Source organism: Eptatretus burgeri, chromosome 18, assembly GCF_056783735.1.
Source record: "Eptatretus burgeri isolate ZD-2024b chromosome 18, Ebu_testis_v1, whole genome shotgun sequence".
Classification (NCBI taxonomy): Eukaryota; Metazoa; Chordata; class Myxini; order Myxiniformes; family Myxinidae; genus Eptatretus; species Eptatretus burgeri.
The window spans coordinates 39,427,163-39,451,083 of record NC_140978.1 but is presented as its reverse complement, the minus strand read 5'-3'; the positions used below and the strand labels follow the sequence as shown (position 1 = coordinate 39,451,083).

At 45.5% G+C, this 23,921-nt stretch overlaps 1 protein-coding gene across 3 annotated transcripts in view; it reads right to left on the bottom strand.

Annotated features, from left to right (window-relative positions):
* LOC147008938 (palmitoyltransferase ZDHHC5-like) overlaps positions 1-23,921 on the bottom strand; it is a 172,199-nt gene that overhangs the window by 127,389 nt on the left and 20,889 nt on the right. The window lies entirely within an intron of this gene.

The window sequence follows — 23,921 nt, the reverse complement described above, 5'->3', positions numbered from 1 at the left end:
CGGAGGGGACAAGACGTGACGTGAGCGTGGGGAGGGGACAAGACGTGACGTGAGCGTGGGGAGGGGACAAGACGTGACGTGAGCGTGGGGAGGGGACAAGACGTGACGTGAGCGTGGGGAGGGGACAAGACGTGACGTGAGCGTGGGGAGGGGACAAGACGTGACGTGAGCGTGGGGAGGGGACAAGACGTGACGTGAGCGTGGGGAGGGGACAAGACGTGAGCGTGGGGAGGGGACAAGATGTGAGCATGTAAACAATTTTTACAATATTAAATTTTTCACACGAGAAATTAATATAGTGCCTGCTGTTTTACAACACGTAATTATTGCTGTTGCCACTATCATTGTGACTAGTTGTTTGTGAGTTCCTCCCATGTACTTTTATATGTTTTTCTATTCCTTCAAGAAGTATTCGTCCACTGTTCGACCTCGCTATTCGTGGACTCCATGTATTTGCGGGTCATAAAGTGTGGCCTGCTTCGACATTCACACATTTGCATGTTTTGTTTTTTTATGAACACTTCAGGACTGGTCTCCTACATCCATCTGGGAAATTGGAAATCAGCCAACATCACAGCATTACATAACCAGAGTTGGTGTCAAAGCCACCCAATGCTCGCCTGTTTATACATTTATCATTTTTAAAAGACTCGTCTAATAATTAATATGTTTTATAAAGCATTGCAGTGAAGTCTGATCCAAATAATTTTAAAGCAATATATGTATTTGTATATTGTAATCAGTAACAAGAGCGCAAGTGAGCACAATATATGCCCGAACAAGAAGGTATATACAGAATTGTGCTACTACATGGAAAACAGCATCCTGGTTGCCATGACAACCACTTTAGATGACGAACATATGTCGCGACACACAGTCTCCACAGTCTGTACCTATGTACAAGATATGAAACGTGAAAGTTGAAAACTTTGAGTTAGAGTGCGGACAGGAACGGATGGAAAACAGCATCCTGGTTGCCTTGGCAACAACTTTAGATGACAAACCGTCTCCACAGTCTGTACCTATGTACCAAATATGAAACGTGAAAGTTGAAAACTTTGGGGGTAAGAGTGCGGACAGGAACGGATGGACGGACAGACGGACGACCGGTATCACATAATACGCCCCGATATATATATATATACATATACATACATATACATATATATATATATATATATATATACATATACATATACAGCCTGGTGTGTTGGCGCAGTGGTTAGGGCAGCGGCTTGGGATCCAAGAGGTCCTGAGTTCAAGCCCCGTTGGGCCACTGAATTAATTCACCAGGGGGTTGACTCAGCCTGTCATCCTTCCGAGGTCGGCGAAATGAGTACCAGTGTACTGGGCCGGTGTATACCCCGGTTAAAATAGGTGTACCATATCCCTGTGTCGTAAGAGGCGACCAGGGTTGCGTCAGGAAGGGCATCCGGCGTAAAACATGTGCCAAATCACAATGCGGATCGGATGATCCGCTGTGGCGACCCCTAACGGGAGCAGCCGAAAGGAGAAGAAGATACATATACATATACATATACATATACATATATATATATATATATATATATATATATATATATATACATATATACATATACACATATACATATATACATACATATACACATATATACATATACATACATATACACATATATACATATACATACATATACACATATATACATATATATATATATATATATATATCAATAATCGGGCATATAAAAAAGTGTGGTAGATAAAAACATTAGAAAGTAAAAAATAACTTGCACCAAAACCTTTAACATTTTCACGCTCACGCTGACACTGACACTGACGCTCACGCTGGGGGTATCGCTATCGCTCTCTGTTCTTCGAACAGGCGAGCTAAAAAGGTGCAAAAATGGATCCCCTCAATTGCAGCCCAATTAGCTCACTGTACTTTCAATCATCAGCAAGGTCATGGAATCCATCATCGCAGATGACATACACTACCGGTCTGAAGTTTTAGAACACCCCCATTTTTCCAGTTTTTACTGAAATTTAAGCAGGGTAAACCCAGTGAATAACCTGAAATGGTACAAAGTTAAGCAGTAAACTGCCAGATTTTTTTTTTAAGTTTAGGTTACCAAAAATTGAAAAATAATGGAAATTTCAGAGTTGTTAAAAAAGGCCCTTTTCAGGGAACAAGTAATGGCTTAGCAACTGCAGCTGTTCTGCAGAAATGGAAGTAAATTAAGCCTTGGAAGTTGATGCAAGCAATTCCAACAGGTGTCCCAACTTTTGTTGATTAGTTACAAACCCTCTGTCTGTATAAAAGCAGTGTTGGAACAGACTGTGTTGCTGCACCCTCTGAAGCATTATCTGGAAAATGTTGCACTGCAGGAAGTAGTATATTGCTATCATAATGGTGAGAAAAGACAATTAACAAAGGAAGATAGACAGACCATTATAACCCTTACAAGTCTCGGTCTTTCCTGTTGAGAAATTGCAAAGGAAGCCAACGTGTCAGTGAGTACAGTTTCCCACACCAACAAAAGGCACTTGGAAACTGGAGGAAACTCTGACAGGAAGAGGTCTGGCAGACCCAAAGCCACAACACAATCAGAAGATAAGTTTCTGAGAGTCAACAGCTTGTGTGATAGGCGGCTCACAGGACAGCAGCTTCAAGCACAGCTTAACACTGGTCGAAGTAAGGAAGTCTCAGTTTCAACTGTGAAGAGAAGACTTCAAGCTGCAGGTTTGACAGGTCGAGTGGCAGTCAGAAAGCCATTGCTAAGATGGCAAAACAAGAAAAAGAGGCTTGCCTGGGCCATGAAGCACCGCCAGTGGACTACTGAAAACTGGAAGAAGGTCTTGTGGACCGATGAATCAAAATTTCAAATCTTCGGTTCATCACGCAGGGTTTTTGTACGCCGTCGAGTAGGTGAAAGGATGGTTTCTCAGTGTGTGACACCAACTGTCAAACATGGAGGAGGAAGCGTGATGATCTGGGGCTCTTTTGCTGGATCCAGAGTCGGCGACTTGCACAAAGTGACTGGCACCTTGAACCAAAAGTGTTACCACAGAATTTTGCAGCGCCATGCAATACCCTCTGGTCTATGCCTAGTTGGTCAGGGGTTCATCCTACAGCAAGATAACGACCCAAAACATACCTCCAGGCGGTCAGAACTACCTTCGGAAAAAGGAACAAGACAGTCGGCTTCAAATCATGGAATGGCCAGCACAGTCTCCAGACTTAAACCCCATAGAGCTGGTTTGGGATGAACTGGACAGAAAGGTGAAAGCAAAGCAACCTACAAGTGCAACACATTTGTGTGAATTTCTGCAACAGTGTTGGGAAGAACTTTTCAAACAATATTTGATTTCCATTGTAGAAAGAATGCCACGAGTATGTTCGGCTGGTATATCTGCAAAAGGTGGCTACTTTGATGTCAAAAATTTAGATTAAATTTTGTTCAACAAAATGATTCCATGATTTCTTTTTTATCTGCAATTATATATTTGTTCTATGCTTTAATTTCAGAGTACATTGAAACATTAGACTGCTTAAATTTCAGTAAAAACTGGAAAAATGGGTGTGCTCAAAAACATTGACTGGTAGTGTTATCGCATTCCTTTTCTCCATCAGCCTCATCGCAGATCATCAATTCAGATTTAGACTTGGTCACTCTACCTTAGACATGCGGCTTCAACTCTCCCAACGGTGGAGGCCCTCAATATCAAACATGAGATCAGGGCAGCCTGGTGTTGGCTTCGTGTTTAGGGTGGCTGACTCAGGATGTTAGAGTCCTGAGTTTGAGCCCCATTGGCCATTGAACCAACACCAGGTGGGGTTGACCCAGCCTGTTATCCTTCCGAGGTCGACAAAATGAGTACCATTGTACTGGTATAGGAACACAGCATCAGCGGCATAGTCACGCCCCAACAAAATTATAGCTACCCAGCAGCCAAGCTGCCATACGCAACAACAACAAGAAGATCAAGGCCATCTCTGGAATATCTTGAGCTTTTGATACTGTCTGGCTTCTTGCCTTGCTCTCCAAACTGTCTGTTTATGGAATACAAGGCCAAATCCAGTCTTGGATTTCCGATTTCCTCCACTTCGTAGACAACATGTGGCTCTCAACGGAACCCTTTCATCTCCTCTCCCTGTCAAGGATGGAGTACCACAAGGCCATGTTCCAGGCCCCATGTAAATTCCTAATCTTCATCAATAATCTCAATGACCCTCTGAAAAATCCTCTTTATCTCTTTGCTGAGGACTCCCCTCTCTGGCATGACACCTCTCATCCTTCTGGCAGACAGGCCAGAACAGGCCTCTTCCCTCTCATACCTTGACAAAAAAAAAAAACACAAACCGGTCAAATACAATATTTTACTTGTGTACCCATATTGTGCATCCTTTGCATTCTCCCTTGACCCTCATCATTACCTGCATCCCTTGTTTGTCTGTCTCAGACTACTTTCTCCCTCCACCTTGCTGTTGGTGTTTCCCCCTTGTTATATGTTGTGGCCTGATTTGTTCTGTGTAATGGCTCTTCCACAAGACGAGACCATGTAAAAAAATATATTGTTACGGCTGTGGAAATTCGCAGACCACCAGAAAGGACCTTAGATCAGTTATGACGATAAGTAATTGTGTAGTTAGATTTCCCCACCGTTGTTTAGAGGGAATTTCCGTGTTCACAGGGCTGCGATCCTTTGAGTTAGCCGTTTTTCTTTTCTCCATCATTATTTTGGACCAATCATCCCCAACAACCAAATCGCCACCAACATCATTCCCAAACAACTACAACACCACCACCTTCGCCTCTTTACCTCCACAACTCCACCCCGCAAACATCGCTTCACCGCCATTCTCAAACGACGCCCGCCAGCAACCAAATCGCCACCACCAACACCCTTCCCAAACCACCGCAGAAAACTCCCACCACCTCCGCCTTTCTACCACACGTCGGGCCATGGGTTGTGAATGCTTTCCTTTCGCCTCGAAAAGCAGATCAGGAATGCTTCACGCCCCCTTTTCATCCGCCCAATGACTGAGCATCAGGTGGTGTAGCCCCGCCTCCGAACCCGCTGTGATCCAGAAATTTGCATATACGCCCCTCCCTCAGCCTATATAAGCATGAGCACGGCGCAGCTCGAGAGAGTCAAGTGGGAGCAGTGGAGTGGCAGCAGCAGTGTGGCAGCAGGAGCATTGGCAGTCAAGTGTGTAGGTCGCGGCAGCCAAGTCTGGAGTCGGTGGAGTGGCAGTCTGGAGAAGCGGAAGACGGGGCAGTCAAGTCTGCAGTGTGTCGGGGCAGTCAAGTCTGCAGTGTGTCGGTGTCGGCAGTCAAGTCGAGTGCAGTGTCGGCGGGGCGGTCAAGTCGAGTGCAGTGTCGGCGGGGCGGTCAAGTCGAGTGCAGTGTCGGCGGGGCGGTCAAGTCGAGTGCAGTGTCGGCGGGGCGGTCAAGTCGAGTGCAGTGTCGGCGGGGCGGTCAAGTCGAGTGCAGTGTCGGCGGGGCGGTCAAGTCGAGTGCAGTGTCGGCGGGGCGGTCAAGTCGAGTGCAGTGTCGGCGGGGCGGTCAAGTCGAGTGCAGTGTCGGCGGGGCAGTCAAGTCGAGTGCAGTGTCGGCGGGGCAGTCAAGTCGAGTGCAGTGTCGGCGGGGCAGTCAAGTCGAGTGCAGTGTCGGCGGGGCAGTCAAGTCGAGTGCAGTGTCGGCGGGGCGGTCAAGTCGAGTGCAGTGTCGGCGGGGCGGTCAAGTCGAGTGCAGTGTCGGCGGGGCGGTCAAGTCGAGTGCAGTGTCGGCGGGGCGGTCAAGTCGAGTGCAGTGTCGGCGGGGCAGTCAAGTCGAGTGCAGTGTCGGCGGGGCAGTCAAGTCGAGTGCAGTGTCGGCGGGGCAGTCAAGTCGAGTGCAGTGTCGGCGGGGCAGTCAAGTCGAGTGCAGTGTCGGCGGGGCAGTCAAGTCGAGTGCAGTGTCGGCGGGGCAGTCAAGTCGAGTGCAGTGTCGGCGGGGCAGTCAAGTCGAGTGCAGTGTCGGCGGGGCAGTCAAGTCGAGTGCAGTGTCGGCGGGGCAGTCAAGTCGAGTGCAGTGTCGGCGGGGCAGTCAAGTCGAGTGCAGTGTCGGCGGGGCAGTCAAGTCGAGTGCAGTGTCGGCGGGGCAGTCAAGTCGAGTGCAGTGTCGGCGGGGCAGTCAAGTCGAGTGCAGTGTCGGCGGGGCAGTCAAGTCGAGTGCAGTGTCGGCGGGGCAGTCAAGTCGAGTGCAGTGTCGGCGGGGCAGTCAAGTCGAGTGCAGTGTCGGCGGGGCAGTCAAGTCGAGTGCAGTGTCGGCGGGGCAGTCAAGTCGAGTGCAGTGTCGGCGGGGCAGTCAAGTCGAGTGCAGTGTCGGCGGGGCAGTCAAGTCGAGTGCAGTGTCGGCGGGGCAGTCAAGTCGAGTGCAGTGTCGGCGGGGCAGTCAAGTCGAGTGCAGTGTCGGCGGGGCAGTCAAGTCGAGTGCAGTGTCGGCGGGGCAGTCAAGTCGAGTGCAGTGTCGGCGGGGCAGTCAAGTCGAGTGCAGTGTCGGCGGGGCAGTCAAGTCGAGTGCAGTGTCGGCGGGGCAGTCAAGTCGGGAGACGGAGCTCGAAGCCGACGGGAAAGGCAGACGGGGAGCGCCGGAGAGAGCTCACCGACCACGCCAGGGGCACGAAGCCAGGCGCAGCTACGCTGACATCGCGGCTTGCCCGCCATCGCGCCACGAGGGCGCGGCTAAGACCCTTCGGTCTCGTGGACCTGGCCGCTCATCCAGGTTCCACGCGCATTTGGTCCACGAACCCAGTCTGACTCCCTTGTCTATGAGGGGGTCTTTTCTTGCTTTTTCTTTGAATGCGTGTTGTTGCGCCGAGTCCCATAAGTAAAACCGTATAAGTGACTGTACATAATTGCTTATAGACGGTCGTAGCACCTTTTGCTTTGCTTTTGTTCTGTATACGTGCATGTTAGTGTTTTGCATTCCTGACTGCATATGTGCTTTTATAATAAATGTATCAGTGTGCAATAAATGTGCTTGTCGAACTGTTCCCCGTTTCATTGCGTCCTTTCCCTTGTTTGAAAGTTCCATCTTGCATCACGGAAGGAATTGGTAGAGGGGTGTAAGCACCCGGTAAATAATCACATCCGTCAGGGCCAGTGATAACACCGCTCGGTTATCACTGAAGCACGGAACCGACCGCTTAAGCGGTTCGTGTCCTGGGCTGGCCAGCAGCGAGGTACGATCGCCCGGATAACTACCCGCACAGGTACTTAGGTAGGTCGAGTTTGGCGAACAACCCTATCCTGCGCGGGTGGCCGATTGGCACGATTGTGGTGGGGTCGAAAGACCCACCCGTGACTAGCTCCTGGCGGTAGTTCCAAGGAGGGTCACGACTGAATTGTTTGTTCCGGTGGGTGACGCGGTCGCGATTTGAGTTACGTGACTGATCGCACGCCCGGCGGACCGAAATTCATAACAATACATATTGTATATATATATATATATATATATGTGTATTTTGTTTTTTAAACAATGCCCCCAAATTCGTGGATCCCGACATTTTCAGGAATGTATCCCCAACGGATAGCAGGGTCTGACAGTATATAAGCAGGGACCTGTGGAACATCCGGGGAAAAAACTCTTGCTCGAGAGAATGCCACAATTATTTGGTCGGTGTACAGGCAACAGACTATCGCTCCCAAAATAAATAAATAAAATAAGCCGTGTTTGAAGCAAAAAACATGCCCACTGCCGATGTACACACTATATATAATACATTGTGATCACTGGTTATATAGCTCGGATAGATTGCAATTGCACTGGCCCATAAGCTGACAACAGGCGGCCACAGGAGGCCTGAAACTTGAGGCCAACAAGTACTGTAGCCTACATCAGAACTGTGACACATATCGGCTCCAACCTTTCGATATTTGATGACCCTTTGGAGAGTTGCTTTGGTTGTTTTACACTGAAGGGAAAACTTATAGGCTTCCCATAGCACCAAATTGGTGGCTGTATGAATTTTCAGGTTACAATTGTCGGTGACCAGCTGTCCAACAAATAGGTGGAAAGGAGCATTATACATGGACGAACGACAGATGTACAAACAAGCGTATTATATAGATAATTGTGTGCTCCTTCTGTCTCCCAAAGGATTTCTGTTGTTTGAAAAGCTGTATTGGGCTGTAATTCCCACTTCCTCTTCTTCTTATTCTTACCAAGAAAGAGGGGCATTTAAAACAGACCTCACTGTAATTAAACAGATGGATTTTTGTTCCAAGTCAATGGATTATGAGCTTTCCAACCAAGGAAATAGAATATCAACTTTCTAAAAGTGCCATTTTCATTATTCGACGACAGCAGGAAAAGCTACATTAGCTTGGGGTCCTGCTTCTTCTTCGCAGGATGGACAGACAGACACGTTTCCTTTTAAGAATCCTTACTATAATTCACGTACCAGTGTTTGTTGCGCTACTACTCTGACAATTCTGTGCCAATTACATCTCGACTTGCTACATAGGATTAGCATGACCCCAATGTGTGTAATAGGGGTGTTTATATCTTTGCTGGTGTTTTTTGGGAGTTATTTGGTCTATCCAGAGCTGTCAGTTACCTATACACTTCCCAAATATTGGTAGATGTCAGAAGAACGTGTTGCATGCTTGGTACAAGATCGCCGGTAGGGCAGGTACTCTGCTAGTATCAACATACAACCCTTCCCTCAGGGAGCGATAAAAAGTGTCAATATCCACTCCCTCCAGGAAGGATCAGTGATGGTTAAACCACTTGCACTATTGTCCATGTACAGGCAAAAAGCGCAAGTCGTCGCAACATTCTCGCCGGTGGGAGTGAGGGGGGATTCTTTTTTGTGCCCATTATGTGACCAATTGACCCACAGTTTTTGATTCTATAATTATCAGGCGTATCGAGAATTGCCTTGTTTTATAATTGTAGGATCTTATGATGTGCTGTCCCCCACCCCCCCCCCAAAAGTTTACAATTCAGCACGATATTTTTTCTTTTTTCCCTTTCATAAATAATTGGTTTTGTTTCTTTTTAAAATTGCATTCAATTGGAAAACTGCTTCAGCCTTAAGGCCCGGTCACACCTTGACGTTTTAGCCAGCGATGGCAAAGTATTAAAATGTATGTAAAACGCTGGCTGACGTTGAACTTTTGATGTTTTTTTTTTAAGATTCGGACGTATTCATAACGACTTGGTCGTATGCATAACATATTAGTAATGGACACAGAACGTTTCGTTGTGTTATAGATAACTTATACCAACGAATGCTGAACCTGTTGTTGGCCTACACAACCGATGCCCAACGATAGTCTAACTTAGGCATAGCGCGTTGCACGCATCGCCGACGATGTCGTGACGTAGCCTATTAAAAGGCTGACGCACAACGATTCGAATCATAACTGCCGTAGAAATGGAAGTGACAACATCGCGGTCACACCTTGGCGATCTTGCCAGCGTATGCCGACCTAAGAAAAACGTGTCTAAAACGTTGGGGCACGTCAAATACGGTATGAGTAAGTTTGGTATACGTGAGTAGAACGCTAAAGTACGCTATCATACGTCGTAGTAAGTAGAGTACGTCAAGAAATTTTAAACATGTTCAAAATTTTACGACGTACTCGGCGTATGACACACGTTCCGCATGTGATGGGGATAAGTTTTACACACGATATGTGGACGCTTACACACGTCCACAAAGGCTACTTATAAGCTACTCATAAGTCGAAACACGTCGCGGTAATGTCTTTTTTACGCGAAACTTATTTCTAACTTATGTTTGACGTGCTTTGAACCAATTCTTTACGTAGTCCCAACACACATCGACGTATGTAGACTTATTCCAATGACGTCTTCCGGTCGACAAAAAAAAAAAATGAATGTGTTTCTAGCTTACAACTGCCATATAAAGACGTGTTCCCAGCGGTTTTGGGAATTGGTATATAAAAATGGTGTTCATAAAAGGGGAACCCAACAGTGTTTTCGAGTTCCTTTTTGAGTCGATGTCCATGTCAGCAGTAACAGTATTAGTATTAGTATTAGTAGTAGTTTGTTCATGTTGGCAGTAGTAGGTGAGTGTGAGGGGGAGGGTGTGGGTTATGATGGATCGTCCTTGCGTCCGCGTGTCCACGGGTAGGTTCATAGGCTGCCACTCAACGATTTAAATGGCTGCATCTCCACGATTGAAAGTAGACGCTTGCGCTCAACAATTGGATTTTTTTTACACTCAACGACTTTTAAACGGTACCACTCAGCTAGTTTCATTGTTTACAATGAACGATTTAAATTGCTGTCACTCGCCTTTGTTTTTTGACGCTGGCGCTCGGAAATTTTAATCGTTTCTATTGAATGTGCTAAATCGCTCAAACCCCACTATTGAAAGTAGACACTTGCGCTCAACAATTGGATTTTTTTACACTCAACGACTTTTAAACGGTACCACTCAGCTATTTTCATTGTTTACAATGAACGATTTAAATTGCTGTCACTCGCCTTTGTTTTTTGACGCTGAGGTTTTGAAATTTGAAGCGTTTCTTCTGAACGTGTTAAAACGCCCAAACTCGACTATTTTAAATAGACGCTGCCGATGGACAATTGGAATCATAGCCAAGCTATACATCGAAGTGTGAACATCCTCGTCATGCCGAAGAAAAGTTTGAAGAATGCTGCAAATAAGTGTCCTGGCCGTGGCCGTGGACGCTGACGCAAGGACGATCCATTATACCGACGTCTTTCAGCCTATGAGTAACTTAAAAGTAACGTCTGTCGATGTGTGGCAACGATCGCGTAACGTGCCAACAACACGTTAATCATAGGTTAGAAATAAGTTTCGGGTACACTAAACATTACCTCGGCGTGTCTCAACTTATGATTAACTTACAAGCGGCATGTGTTGACGTCTGTCAACGATCGCAGACCGTGCATACAACTTGTGGCCAGCGTAGCGGAACGTGTGAGTCATACGCCGGCATACGTCGTGAAATTTCAAGCATGAAAAAATTTGAGGACAACCGAAGAGTACAACGTTTAAAGCCAGCGTACAACGACGTATGGCAGTGTTTTTCAGCGTGCTCTTAATGTTATCAAAACTTACCCATAACGTATTCAACGTGTGCCAGCCTTTTAGAAAAAAAATTCAAAAATCGGCATACGTTGGCTAAAACGTCAAGGTGTGACCGGGCCTTTACGTTTCTTTTAATGGAGCCGTGATGGTGTATTACAGCATATTTGTACTCGCCGGAAGCCCGTGGTGAAAACACCATGGTAGAAAAAGAAATATACGGGTTTTCCGGTGTGGTCCTTGGTCGAGTTTTTAAAGAGAAAAATAGTTGGAAAAAGATGGCTGACTCTTTCACTCCCAAAAGAATAACCCGGGTTTGAACCAAAAACATGTTCGCTGCCTAGGTGGTATGTGCATAAGAAACATCGTGGTTATACAACTCGGATAGATTCCATTTGTATTTAGCACAGAGGCCTGGGCATGAGGCCTATACCATTATAAAGGCCCATGATGCAGATGAGCACCACTCTTTCGATATTTGATGATCATTTTAACAGTCCCATTGGTCATTTCACAATGAAGGGAAAAACTTGAAGGGAGAGCATGACAATTGTAAATATGACTGCTCCGAATAAATCTTTGGTTTTGCACAAGAACAATATGGTAGCCGAATGATATCTTGAAAAGGTGGAATGAATGTTTACACACAAACGGATGGACAAACCGGCGTATTAGTATATAGATAGATGCATAGCGCAGCGTCAAATTCCAAAATCATTATATTTCTTAACAGCAAAGATATCACAGCATATTTCTCAACAGGAAAGAAAAAAAAAATTGGGAGCGATCGAAGCAGCGGATGGATTTATACACCACCCAGGTTCAATTTTTTTTGTCCAATTGAAAAAAATATAATTTTTCTCTCCAAGGAGTGTTTTCCATTTTTTCAGGGTGGGACAGACAGACAGAGGGACAGATGGCATTAGGCTGTGTCGATAAAAGAATATTGTGGCATGTGACTCGTGTGGCTGGCAGGGTAGCCCAGAGGTATGCACGTACACTCACCTCCGAGTCGTCCAGCTTGGGTTTAATCTCGGCTCAGTTATACAATTGTCATCCTGGTGTTTCACAGGCAGAGCGATTCATCAATGTATGTGCCGTCCCTCGGAAGGACGTTAAACTGTACGAATGTACGTCCCGTCTGCCAGCATTAGCTAGTGGGCTTTAAACGTCCCAAGGTGTCCTCTGTGAAGAATAGGGGAGATATCGCAGGCACCATAAACAAATTACAAATTCCTGCTCTCACCTACAGTGGACACGATCAGCAGCACAGCCACACTCTCAGCAAAAATACGAGCAGCTAAAGGCCAAATATGAAATTAAATGAATGAATGTGCCTCATTATTAGCTCTTTCATGAGTCTTAAATCAAGGACTTCAAAATATACAATGATATTTAACCACCGTTATCACTTGCAATTAACTATAAATCAACCATGATAGTCAGTTATAATCGATTAACCACATATATAATCTCCCAAGGACAGGCGATGAGATGGAATGGCTTTGAAAAGTATGGGAGGGACATCGAACAACAAGTCCCATGATGAATGCAATAAATGGAGGCAACAGCAACGACAATAATAATCCCATGACCTGACTTGCACCGCCCACCAGAATGCCACAATGTCACAGGAATAGCAAGCATTGAAAAAAAAGAAAAAAGTCAACTTTCGACTGGACCAAATGGAATGAAAGTTTGAAGTAGTTTGAAACCTTTCCAACCCACCATTGCAATTCTAGACTCCAGAGCAGCGTTTCTCAACCTTTTTACCCTTGTGGAACCCTTTAAATAGTTTTCATGTCTCAGGGAACCCCTGCATAAAAATTATTAAATACAATTAATAATATCCAGCTCTTTTATATTTTTATCGTAGTTCACGTAGTAAATATAATATATTTTTTCGGATACCTGGTTTAAGGAAAAAATGACCCCCTTTTTGTCAAATTTATTGGCAATGAAAAAAAACAAAAAACATACTGCTCGTTTATGAGACCTCACACGGAGGTTTTAATTCACAAAAAAAAATCCTTTTTAAATTAAAAAAAAAAAACACACCTCATGTAACTTGATCAACAAAACAAACAAATAAAGCTGAAGCAAGAGAGAGAGAGAGATCGAGAGAGATCGAGAGAGATCGAGAGAGATCGAGAGAGATCGAGAGAGATCGAGAGAGATCGAGAGAGATCGAGAGAGATCGAGAGAGATCGAGAGAGATCGAGAGAGATCGAGATCGAGAGAGATCGAGAGAGATCGAGAGAGATCGAGAGAGATCGAGAGAGATCGAGATCGAGAGAGATCGAGATCGAGATAGATCGAGAGAGATCGAGATCGAGAGAGATCGAGAGAGATCGAGAGAGATCGAGAGAGATCGAGAGAGATCGAGAGAGATCGAGAGAGATCGAGAGAGATCGAGAGAGATCGAGAGAGATCGAGAGAGATCGAGAGAGATCGAGAGAGATCGAGAGAGATCGAGAGAGATCGAGATCGAGATCGAGAGAGATCGAGAGAGATCGAGATCGAGATCGAGAGAGATCGAGAGAGATCGAGAGAGATCGAGAGAGATCGAGAGAGATCGAGAGAGATCGAGAGAGATCGAGATCGAGAGAGATCGAGAGAGATCGAGAGAGATCGAGATCGAGAGAGATCGAGAGAGATCGAGATCGAGAGAGATCGAGAGAGATCGAGATCGAGAGAGATCGAGAGAGATCGAGAGAGATCGAGATCGAGAGAGATCGAGAGAGATCGAGATCGAGAGAGATCGAGAGAGATCGAGATCGAGAGAGATCGAGAGAGATCGAGAGAGATCGAGAGAGATCGAGAGAGATCGAGATCGAGAGAGATCGAGAGAGATCGAGATCGAGATCGAGATCGAGAGAGATCGAGAGAGATCGAGATCGAGAGAGATCGAGAGAGATCGAGATCGAGATCGAGATCGAGAGAGATCGAGAGAGATCGAGAGAGATCGAGATCGAGATCGAGAGAGATCGAGAGAGATCGAGATCGAGATCGAGATCGAGATCGAGAGAGATCGAGAGAGATCGAGATCGAGATCGAGATCGAGAGAGATCGAGAGAGATCGAGATCGAGAGAGATCGAGATCGAGATCGAGATCGAGAGAGATCGAGAGAGATCGAGATCGAGAGAGATCGAGATCGAGATCGAGATCGAGAGAGATCGAGAGAGATCGAGATCGAGAGAGATCGAGATCGAGATCGAGATCGAGAGAGATCGAGATCGAGAGAGATCGAGATCGAGATCGAGATCGAGAGAGATCGAGATCGAGAGAGATCGAGAGAGATCGAGATCGAGAGAGATCGAGATCGAGATCGAGATCGAGAGAGATCGAGAGAGATCGAGATCGAGAGAGATCGAGAGAGATCGAGAGAGATCGAGATCGAGATCGAGAGAGATCGAGAGAGATCGAGAGAGATCGAGAGAGATCGAGAGAGATCGAGAGAGATCGAGAGAGATCGAGAGAGATCGAGAGAGATCGAGATCGAGAGAGATCGAGAGAGATCGAGATCGAGAGAGATCGAGATCGAGAGAGATCGAGATCGAGAGAGATCGAGAGAGATCGAGATCGAGAGAGATCGAGAGAGATCGAGAGAGATCGAGATCGAGAGAGATCGAGATCGAGATCGAGAGAGATCGAGAGAGATCGAGATCGAGATCGAGATCGAGATCGAGAGAGATCGAGAGAGATCGAGATCGAGATCGAGATCGAGATCGAGAGAGATCGAGAGAGATCGAGATCGAGAGAGATCGAGATCGAGAGAGATCGAGAGAGATCGAGATCGAGAGAGATCGAGAGAGATCGAGATCGAGATCGAGATCGAGATCGAGAGAGATCGAGAGAGATCGAGATCGAGAGAGATCGAGATCGAGAGAGATCGAGAGAGATCGAGATCGAGAGAGATCGAGAGAGATCGAGATCGAGATCGAGATCGAGATCGAGAGAGATCGAGAGAGATCGAGATCGAGATCGAGATCGAGATCGAGAGAGATCGAGAGAGATCGAGAGAGATCGAGATCGAGAGAGATCGAGAGAGATCGAGAGAGATCGAGATCGAGATCGAGAGAGATCGAGAGAGATCGAGATCGAGAGAGATCGAGAGAGATCGAGATCGAGATCGAGAGAGATCGAGAGAGATCGAGATCGAGAGAGATCGAGAGAGATCGAGAGAGATCGAGAGAGATCGAGATCGAGATCGAGAGAGATCGAGATCGAGATCGAGAGAGATCGAGAGAGATCGAGATCGAGATCGAGATCGAGAGAGATCGAGAGAGATCGAGAGAGATCGAGAGAGATCGAGAGAGATCGAGAGAGATCGAGATCGAGAGAGATCGAGATCGAGAGAGATCGAGATCGAGAGAGATCGAGATCGAGATCGAGATCGAGAGAGATCGAGATCGAGATCGAGATCGAGAGAGATCGAGATCGAGATCGAGAGAGATCGAGATCGAGATCGAGATCGAGAGAGATCGAGATCGAGATCGAGATCGAGAGAGATCGAGATCGAGATCGAGAGAGATCGAGAGAGATCGAGATCGAGATCGAGAGAGATCGAGAGAGATCGAGATCGAGATCGAGAGAGATCGAGATCGAGAGAGATCGAGATCGAGAGAGATCGAGATCGAGAGAGATCGAGATCGAGATCGAGATCGAGAGAGATCGAGATCGAGAGAGATCGAGATCGAGAGAGATCGAGATCGAGATCGAGAGAGATCGAGATCGAGAGAGATCGAGATCGAGAGAGATCGAGATCGAGAGAGATCGAGATCGAGATCGAGATCGAGATCGAGAGAGATCGAGATCGAGAGAGATCGAGAGAGATCGAGAGAGATCGAGAGAGATCGAGAGAGATCGAGAGAGATCGAGAGAGATCGAGATCGAGAGAGATCGAGATCGAGAGAGATCGAGATCGAGATCGAGATCGAGATCGAGAGAGATCGAGAGAGATCGAGAGAGATCGAGAGAGATCGAGAGAGATCGAGATCGAGAGAGATCGAGAGAGATCGAGATCGAGATCGAGATCGAGATCGAGAGAGATCGAGAGAGATCGAGATCGAGATCGAGATCGAGATCGAGAGAGATCGAGATCGAGATCGAGATCGAGATCGAGATCGAGAGAGATCGAGATCGAGATCGAGAGAGATCGAGATCGAGAGAGATCGAGAGAGATCGAGATCGAGATCGAGAGAGATCGAGATCGAGAGAGATCGAGATCGAGAGAGATCGAGAGAGATCGAGAGAGATCGAGATCGAGAGAGATCGAGAGAGATCGAGAGAGATCGAGATCGAGATCGAGAGAGATCGAGAGAGATCGAGATCGAGAGAGATCGAGAGAGATCGAGAGAGATCGAGATCGAGATCGAGAGAGATCGAGAGAGATCGAGAGAGATCGAGATCGAGATCGAGAGAGATCGAGAGAGATCGAGATCGAGAGAGATCGAGAGAGATCGAGAGAGATCGAGATCGAGAGAGATCGAGAGAGATCGAGATCGAGAGAGATCGAGATCGAGATCGAGAGAGATCGAGAGAGATCGAGATCGAGAGAGATCGAGATCGAGATCGAGATCGAGAGAGATCGAGAGAGATCGAGATCGAGAGAGATCGAGATCGAGATCGAGATCGAGAGAGATCGAGAGAGATCGAGATCGAGAGAGATCGAGAGAGATCGAGATCGAGATCGAGAGAGATCGAGAGAGATCGAGATCGAGATCGAGAGAGATCGAGATCGAGAGAGATCGAGATCGAGAGAGATCGAGATCGAGAGAGATCGAGATCGAGATCGAGATCGAGAGAGATCGAGATCGAGAGAGATCGAGATCGAGAGAGATCGAGAGAGATCGAGATCGAGAGAGATCGAGATCGAGAGAGATCGAGATCGAGAGAGATCGAGAGAGATCGAGATCGAGAGAGATCGAGATCGAGAGAGATCGAGATCGAGATCGAGATCGAGATCGAGATCGAGATCGAGAGAGATCGAGAGAGATCGAGAGAGATCGAGAGAGATCGAGAGAGATCGAGAGAGATCGAGAGAGATCGAGAGAGATCGAGATCGAGAGAGATCGAGATCGAGATCGAGATCGAGATCGAGATCGAGATCGAGAGAGATCGAGAGAGATCGAGAGAGATCGAGAGAGATCGAGAGAGATCGAGAGAGATCGAGAGAGATCGAGAGAGATCGAGAGAGATCGAGATCGAGATCGAGATCGAGAGAGATCGAGATCGAGAGAGATCGAGATCGAGAGAGATCGAGAGAGATCGAGAGAGATCGAGATCGAGAGAGATCGAGAGAGATCGAGAGAGATCGAGAGAGATCGAGATATCGAGAGAGATCGAGATCGAGATCGAGATCGAGATCGAGAGAGATCGAGAGAGATCGAGATATCGAGAGAGATCGAGATCGAGATCGAGATATCGAGAGAGATCGAGATCGAGATCGAGAGAGATCGAGAGAGATCGAGATCGAGATCGAGAGAGATCGAGATCGAGATCGAGATATCGAGAGAGATCGAGAGAGATCGAGATCGAGAGAGATCGAGATCGAGAGAGATCGAGATCGAGAGAGATCGAGAGAGATCGAGATCGAGAGAGATCGAGATCGAGAGAGATCGAGATCGAGATCGAGATCGAGATCGAGATCGAGATCGAGAGAGATCGAGAGAGATCGAGAGAGATCGAGAGAGATCGAGAGAGATCGAGAGAGATCGAGAGAGATCGAGAGAGATCGAGATCGAGAGAGATCGAGATCGAGATCGAGATCGAGATCGAGATCGAGATCGAGAGAGATCGAGAGAGATCGAGAGAGATCGAGAGAGATCGAGAGAGATCGAGAGAGATCGAGAGAGATCGAGAGAGATCGAGAGAGATCGAGATCGAGATCGAGATCGAGAGAGATCGAGATATCGAGAGAGATCGAGATCGAGATCGATCGAGAGATATCGAGAGAGATCGAGATCGAGATCGATCGAGAGATATCGAGAGAGATCGAGATCGAGATCGAGATATCGAGAGAGATCGAGATCGAGATCGAGATATCGAGAGAGATCGAGATCGAGATCGAGATATCGAGAGAGATCGAGATCGAGATCGAGATATCGAGAGAGATCGAGATCGAGATCGAGATATCGAGAGAGATCGAGATCGAGATCGAGATATCGAGATATCGAGATATCGAGAGAGATCGAGATCGAGATCGAGAGAGATCGAGAGAGATCGAGATCGAGATCGAGAGAGATCGAGATCGAGATCGAGATATCGAGAGAGATCGAGATATCGAGATCGAGATATCGAGAGAGATCGAGATATCGAGATCGAGATATCGAGAGAGATCGAGATATCGAGATCGAGATATCGAGAGAGATCGAGATATCGAGATCGAGATATCGAGAGAGATCGAGATATCGAGATCGAGATATCGAGAGATATCGAGAGAGATCGAGATATCGAGATCGAGATATCGAGAGATATCGAGATATCGAGATATCGAGATCGAGATATCGAGAGATATCGAGATCGAGATATCGAGATATCGAGATATCGAGAGAGATCGAGATATCGAGAGAGATCGAGATATCGAGAGAGATCGAGATATCGAGAGAGATCGAGATATCGAGAGAGATCGAGATATCGAGAGAGATCGAGAGAGATCGAGATATCGAGAGAGATCGAGATATCGAGAGAGATCGAGATATCGAGAGAGATCGAGATATCGAGAGAGATCGAGATATCGAGAGAGATCGAGATATCGAGAGAGATCGAGATATCGAGAGAGATCGAGATATCGAGAGAGATCGAGATATCGAGAGAGATCGAGATATCGAGAGAGATCGAGATATCGAGAGAGATCGAGATATATCGAGATATCGAGAGAGATCGAGAGAGATCGAGAGAGATCGAGAGAGATCGAGAGAGATCGAGAGAGATCGAGAGAGATCGAGAGAGATCGAGAGAGATCGAGAGAGATCGAGAGAGATCGAGATATCGAGAGAGATCGAGATATCGAGATATCGAGATATCGAGATATCGAGATATCGAGATATCGAGATATCGAGATATCGAGATATCGAGATATCGAGATATCGAGATATCGAGATATCGAGATATCGAGATATCGAGATATCGAGATATCGAGATATCGAGATATCGAGATATCGAGATATCGAGAGATCGAGAGATCGAGAGATCGAGAGATCGAGAGATCGAGAGATCGAGAGATCGAGAGATCGAGAGATCGAGAGATCGAGAGATCGAGAGATCGAGAGATCGAGAGATCGAGAGATCGAGATCGAGATCGAGATCGAGATCGAGATCGAGATCGAGATCGAGATCGAGATCGAGATCGAGAGATCGAGAGAGAGAGAGAGATCGAGAGAGAGAGAGAGATCGAGAGAGAGAGAGAGATCGAGAGAGAGAGAGAGAGATCGAGAGAGAGAGAGAGAGATCGAGAGAGAGAGAGAGAGAGAGAGAGAGAGAGAGAGAGATCGAGAGAGAGAGAGATCGAGAGAGAGAGAGATCGAGAGAGAGAGAGAGAGATCGAGAGAGAGAGAGATCGAGAGAGAGAGAGAGAGATCGAGAGAGAGAGATCGAGAGAGAGAGATCGAGAGAGAGAGATCGAGAGAGAGAGATCGAGAGAGAGAGATCGAGAGAGAGAGATCGAGAGAGAGAGATCGAGAGAGAGAGAGAGATCGAGAGAGAGAGATCGAGACTTCGCGCTAGGAAGCACAGAGAAGATAGATGGACACCGTGCATACGTCCCGAACTTGAGTCAGTCACTCAATGATACACGAATCCGCCGCGTACAGGACGTCCACTAACCAGTGAGGGCGGTTTCACACTGGCGCCATATAGACATCGTTAAATACATTCCCTATGGTTGTTATAATTGTAAATAATATAAGAGGTTGAAGCCTCTATTATAATAACCAAGGAGTTTCCAACAATATGCCGTACATGTATAGTAAAATTACGAATATTAAATCAAACAAAAACTACTCAAAAATACATTCGCCTATTTATTACTGTTTCTCGTGGAACCCTTAGCGACCTCATGCGGAACCCAAGGGTTCCGGGGAACCCCGGTTGATAAACACTGCTCGAGAGGGTTTCACAGGGTAGTTCTCAAGGGTGATTCTAAAGGCTACCATTCGTTTATAGGCTTTGCCTATTTCATATTAAAAATGCTACACTGAACCGCTTCCTTCAGACATGAGTGCAATATATATATATATATATATATATATATATATATATATATATATTATATATATATATATATATATATATATATATATATATATATATATATATATATATATATATATATATATATATATATACACTTTTTTTTTTATAACATCTTAAAAAAAAAAAATGATCTCAGATTATAAGGAGACTGAATGAGCCTGTCCGGATAAATATCCGTGGTCACTTCAAAGTTGCAAAACCTCTGCCCAATGATGAATTATGAACTGCAGACAGGATACATCATGTACATGTATACATTTGAATGTCGAAGACAATAAATAAATAAAATAATAGTGGGGTGGCTTAGCCCAAATATTCAAAAGAATTGTGCATTTTGTGATACAAGCACCAAATTTGGCACAAATGTACATTAATATGTTGCAAACATTTTCAGATATTGGGCCACTTGAAATTCTCTCTTTATGTCCGCCATATTGGATTTCAAAATGGCCGCCACTTGAAATCTACATTTGCTATTATCTCTGGACGTAATGCAGCTATTGACTTGATTCTGGTATCTAAATGTATGTTTTTGGGGGCAAGGAATCCAATGGTACCATTTTCAACTTAATATTATCTATCACAGTCTGTTATATAATTTTATTTGGAAATTATCTCGGCAAATATTGGATTCAACACAATACTTTGAAAAGAACGTCTTAGTTCTGTAAATGTCTTAGGTATAATACTGACATGCTACATGGTCTAGTTTTTGAGGTTAGGTGTACTGGTTTCTGAGGCTAGGTATATACCGGTACTGAAGATACGTGTACATAAACAGTGTCATGTTAACAAGTTCAGCATTGCCACAAGTACATGTATGTTGTTGACTCATCGTCATGTGCAGTCCCCTTCACACACACAGAGGGCTGTGCACTGAAGGGCAGCCTTTTTGCACTTGCAGCGCCTCACACACCCTTTCTTGCACTTGCAAGAAACCAGCTCAATGCAGCTGTGAGCTGCCTCAGTTAGCCTGGTCCCCGCCTTGTCCCCGCTTTGCACGTGTACTACCTTTCAGTGAATCAGCAGGGTAAGTATCCCAGACCAGATCCAGGCGTGACACTGTTTGCAGCTTCGTGGACATATATGGGATGAAGATCTGTTGTGCATACTCTTCAAAGGTCTTTGATGCAGCCGGCTTCAGCATCTGGACGATGGCTGCTCCATCAAGCACAATACAGGTCGTGACAGGAGTCTCTGTCTTTGTGTCGGAGACTTCTTCCAAGCATGTGAGGAGATCACTCTTGGTACCAGTGCAGAGGCTTCCACCATCAGACAATGCAGGAGGACATGCCTGATTCTCGTGACAAAAGAACTCCTCAAGGTTTCCATCCCTCGTCTGGCAGCCAATGTACAGGCGTGCGAAGAGTTCACGGTCATTCTTGATGGAGGAGAGCTGTTGCTGACCTATGCTCTGGCTTCTTGGAGTGGAAGTGCTGAACACCTTCAGCTTGTTACGAGGAATGGGTGCGTCCACTGCCTTTGTTCTGTCCAACAGACACTCTCTGGTGAAAGCCTCCAACTGCTCTTGGCCAATCCTCTTGGGATTCATCACGGTCTCCACAGCAGCAGGATCTGCGATCTCCTTTGTGTCCAGTTTGACTACATCCTGACTCTCCTCCTCGAATGGGTTGCCCATCTCCTCTATGACACCGACGAGAGAGTGAACATCCTTCACAAATGAGGCCTGTACACTTGGAATCTGATCATGATGACGTGTGTCTGCTGTTTGCCGTCTCCAGTGTTGGTTCCCATCCTGGAATTCTTCGATCACCCTGGCAACTTCTGGTCCCATAACCATCCAGCGACCTAGGGCACTAGGGTTGTCAGTGAGCCCAACTGCTCTACCGTCTCCTTTGATGCAGGCATTATTCTGCTCATGTGCCTGGTCAATCGGGATTGAAGAGAACACCCTTTGTGTTTTCTGAACGGTGAAGTGGCTTTCCCTGAATTTCCTGGCTACATCTGGGCGTTTGATGGTGAGTTCGGCCATGTCCTTCAGGTGCACTGGTATCCACCTAGCATAGTGGGTGTGATCCAGTGCATGGAACCAGGGGACCAGGTCTGTCAGAGCATCGAGGTACATCATTAACGATCCCTGCCTGAGAGAACGCACATACACTAGAACCAACAGTTCTAGTTCCAGCACAGTTGCCCAGTAGTGAAACTGGGGGATGTCTTCTCCTCTCTGGCAACACCAGTCTTCAAACTCCGGAAGGTCCTCTGCATCCCTGGTTTCTCCTAGACAGTAGTGGTTGTAGGCACGGTGTTGCAGGATGTACAGTGCTGCTGCAGTCACTTGATGTGAATTTATATTTTAGACTGCCAGTATATATATATATATATATATATATATATATATATATATATATATATATATATATATATATATATATATATATATATATATATATATATATATATATATATATATATATGAGCTTGTCTGAGTTGTTACTAGTAATTTAGTATAGTTTTTTTATTTATATTTACAGAACTAAGACATTCTTTTCAAAGTATTGTGTTGAATCCAATATTTGCCGAGATAATTTCCAAATAAAATTATATAACAGACTGTGATAGATAATATTAAGTTGAAAATGGTACCATTGGATTCCTTGCCCCCAAAAACATACATTTAGATACCAGAATCAAGTCAATAGCTGCATTACGTTCAGAGATAATAGCAAATGTAGATTTCAAGTGGCGGCCATTTTGAAATCCAATATGGCGGACATAAAGAGAGAATTTCAAGTGGCCCAATATCTGAAAATGTTTGCAACATATTAATGTACATTTGTGCCAAATTTGGTGCTTGTATCACAAAATGCACAATTCTTTTGAATATTTGGGCTAAGCCACCCCACTATTATTTTATTTATTTATTTATGCACAACAAAATGCACAACATGTTTGCTATGCTGCTACACTATAAATAAATAAAGCTTATAATAACTTCATAGATTTTCCTTTTGAAGTATGAGGTATTTAAACAGTTGAAACATACATGTATCTCTTCATCGCAATTAATTGTCTTTTAGACACTAGAAACACCTGCTCCCAAAAGAAGCGACCATGGGGGCGAGGACAGGGGGATGGCAGCGGGTTATTATTATTATTGTTATTCGATGCCCACAATTATTCCCATGTTCTTGTCGGCTTGGCCGTGGGAAGCTTGGTCAAAGTCTTTCATGAACCAGCTGGCCAGTCCTCGCATTTGACTAAGTTCAGAACAGGAATTGGAATTTGTTCAGTGTGCAAGCTATAGCTCACCTACTCTTCGTGAAGGACACCGTGGGATCTTTAATGTACACCAAACTTATGCCAGCAGGTGGGGCACCTGCTTAACATCTATCCAAGGGACGGCACACATTGCTGAATCACCCTGCCTGTGAAACACTGGGATGAAAGTTTACAGCTGGGTTGAGACTCTAACCCAAGCGAGACAACTTAGAGGCGAGTGTGCATTACGAATGGGGTTATGCATCAAATCAAGGTCACAATAAGGCTGAAAAGATATCGGAGCAAAAATGTGTATATATATATATATATATATATATATATATATATATATATATATATATATATATATATATATATATATATA